This window comes from Mastomys coucha, unplaced genomic scaffold, assembly GCF_008632895.1.
Source record: "Mastomys coucha isolate ucsf_1 unplaced genomic scaffold, UCSF_Mcou_1 pScaffold22, whole genome shotgun sequence".
Classification (NCBI taxonomy): domain Eukaryota; kingdom Metazoa; phylum Chordata; class Mammalia; order Rodentia; family Muridae; genus Mastomys; species Mastomys coucha.
The window spans coordinates 62,490,041-62,493,281 of record NW_022196905.1 but is presented as its reverse complement, the minus strand read 5'-3'; positions in this window follow the sequence as shown (position 1 = coordinate 62,493,281).

The following is a 3,241-nucleotide window of genomic DNA, read 5'->3' as shown; positions in this document are numbered from 1 at the left end:
CTTTTCTTCAAGGGCACCGTGAACTATTGTGTCCCTCGATTAACCAAAGATGTCTGCTTCTTTTAAACCAGAAAGATCTACATATTTTTTTTCATCTTAAGTCTAATTTCTTCATTGCACCCCATGGATCTCAGAGGTCATGGTGTCTTAGTTTGATTAATTATATCATGTGCTGTTATTCAAACTTGTGAGACTTGTCATTTTGTGAATAACCCTATGAATTGACCTATTCTGAAGTTACCCGAAGTTACCCATCCTTTGTTTAATGTTAGAAACTTGGTGAGTATATTTTGCTTTTAGATAAACTAAACTAGATGTGGTATGTGTGTGTGTGTGTGTGTGTGTGTGGTGGGGGGGAGAGAGAGAAAGAGAGAGAGAGACAGAGACAGAGAGACAGAGAGACAGAGATATACACACAGAGAGACAGAGAGAGATAAGGGACTCTCAGAAGGCATGTAATAATTGATAATAGTTTGGGGGCAGAGTCAGCTAAATGTACTTAATTAGTTGGTTTGGATGTGGGTAAAGGAAAGGGGGAAATCACATTTTTTAAAATCATTTTCTTTTTTGAAGTTACAACTTTTAATTTTCTAATTTTAACTTCAGTGACTAAATGATTGATAGTGGTACTGTTGGAAACTAGAGCTATAGCAGCTGTATATGAGGAAGGATGATAAGATCACTTGTATTTTTATTGATGTTGGGTGCCTAGATCTGCTGGAAATAAGAGAAAAGAAACAAAGACCCTAGTATGTCCAAACTATGTCAGCATAGTGGCAATGGTGCTTAAACCATGGAAGTGGTAGCAGGGATCTGAGAGAATCTCTACAAAATCTAATGCTTATAAGTTCCACTCAGAAAGTGCATTAAATTGTACTGTGCATGGTCCTTTAATGTCAGTGCCCCTGATTCAATAAGCATGGTGATAAGTTCAGACTGGTTTCCAAGCATATATCTCAAGTAATTCTGATTACATACAATGTTGATCACACCTAGAAGGATACCAAACAGCATAAAACAGACAATAAATTGTAGCTTCAGTTTTTTTTCCAAAACATTCTTTTAATATGGGTGTTTAAATGCTTTAACCTCCCTTCTAGCTCACCACCCACCAGAGGTAGTGGAAAAGAAAGGTTATTGGTATATGGGGGTAGTGGACCTGTTTCAAAATTGCTCTTTGGAGCAAATCCAAACTTTGTCAGGAAATCAGCAGTTCAGTTCACAGGAATCAGCAGGGGCAGCTTGATCCAGTCGCAAACACTTTACAAATATACCAGCTGTCCAGTTCAGTAATGTCAGGATAGCAAATACGAATCAGCAGTGGTGGCATGACCCAGAGTAAATGTCCAGTCGTCTGCCAAATCACAACATGTCAGGAGTGACCAAGGCCAGAAGAGACACCAGAAGTTCTCTGTGATCCCTCTCCCAACAAAGTGAAGATCAGTGAAGACTCCAGACCAATGAAGTTTTGCAAAGCTAACTATGCAAGCCTCAAGTCACTGCCCCTTAAATCCTATTTATACTCCCTCCAAACTTCATGTGTTCTCCACAGGTCTTGCCTCAGCAAAAGTCTCATAAGTCTGTATCAACTGCCATCACTCTGACAATAGGTCTGAGTCAGCAGAAGTGGCAAGAAGCTGCCAGAATACCACCAGAAGTATTTTGGTGAAGTCATGACAAGGGATGACCGTTAAGGAAAGGTAATACTATCCAGCATTGTCCATGTTCTGTTGGGACCCTTTAACATCGTACATAGGTCCTTTCACATGTTTGCTCTAGCAAAACATCCTTTCACCTGTGTCTGCTTCAGGAAAACACTGTTTAATGTGTCTGCCCAGCACACCACCCAACACAACTGACTTTCCCAAGAAACCATAAGTTTCCACTTCAATAAATGCTTATAAAAGACAGAAACATAGAAAACCAGTAAGAGGGTGTGAACCGCCTAGCCTGGTTGCCTGGTTTTAACTGTAGGCTCTATATGCTGAAAGGAGGAAAGGGACTCTAGAAGGTTTTTCTCATGCTTTCACACTTGGCATTGTATTCACACATGCACACACACACACACACACATACACACACACACACACACCAAATAAATAAAGAATAATCATTTTACAGAAGAGACACATGGACTATCTAAGGTATGTAATTAGCTAAGTCTCAAAATGAGCAACCCAATTAAAAAAAATGAACCAGGGGGCACTCTTTTAAAATGAAGATGCATGAATGCTTAGACCACTAACTACATGGAAAAGTGGTCAATACCAATAAGATTAAAACTAGAAGAAAATGGGACTTGGGCAATGGCTCAGCAGTTAAAAGCACTGACTACTCTTTCAGAGGTCATGAGTTCAATTCCCAGCAACCACTTGGTGACTCACAGCTATTTGTAATGGGATCTTATGCCCTCCTCTGGTATGTCTGAAGACAGCTACAATGTAGGCACATAAATAAAAATAAATAAATATTAAAAGAAAAACTAGAAGAAAATAACCATGTTTATTACCCTTATGACATGTGTGTTGAAACACTAAAATTGGGAAGATAGGACAAGGAGAGAATAAAGCACAATGCACTGCTTGTGGTAAAATATAACACTGCAGATTCTGCATGTAACTCTACCTCTTCAAAGATTCAAAAGAAATTGAAAAAACCTTCAAAGAAATAGTTGTTCATTCATGTCTAGTAGCATTGATAATAAAACCTAAAACATCAAAGTCATTCAACTGTCTATCAATAGATGAACAGATAAACAAATGTTTTGTGCATATAATAAAATTCTACTTTCTATTTAAAAGAATGGAATTTTAACATACTCCCTTGACAATGAATAAGCATTGGAGACACAATGTCAAATGAAATAAATTTTTTATTAAAGATGAATACCATACAATTATATTTACAATGCTATACCACATGAAAATGTCAAAATCACAGATATAAGAAATAGAATAGTGGTTTCCAGAGAATAGGTATTATAGGAATTGAAAGTTATTGATTAATGGAAATATAATTTCAGTTTTGTAAGAAGAAAAGAATACTGGAGATGAATGATGAAATGTTTGCATTGCAATATAAATGCAATGCAACAGTGCCACAGGCTACTATACTTAGAATGATTAAGGTATAAATGATTGTGTTATATATATTAATTGTATAAAGAAAAATACGTTTTCAGTCTAAGTGGCTCTAAATTTCAACACATTTTCTGTGTAACTCTCCTGTAAAATATTACCTT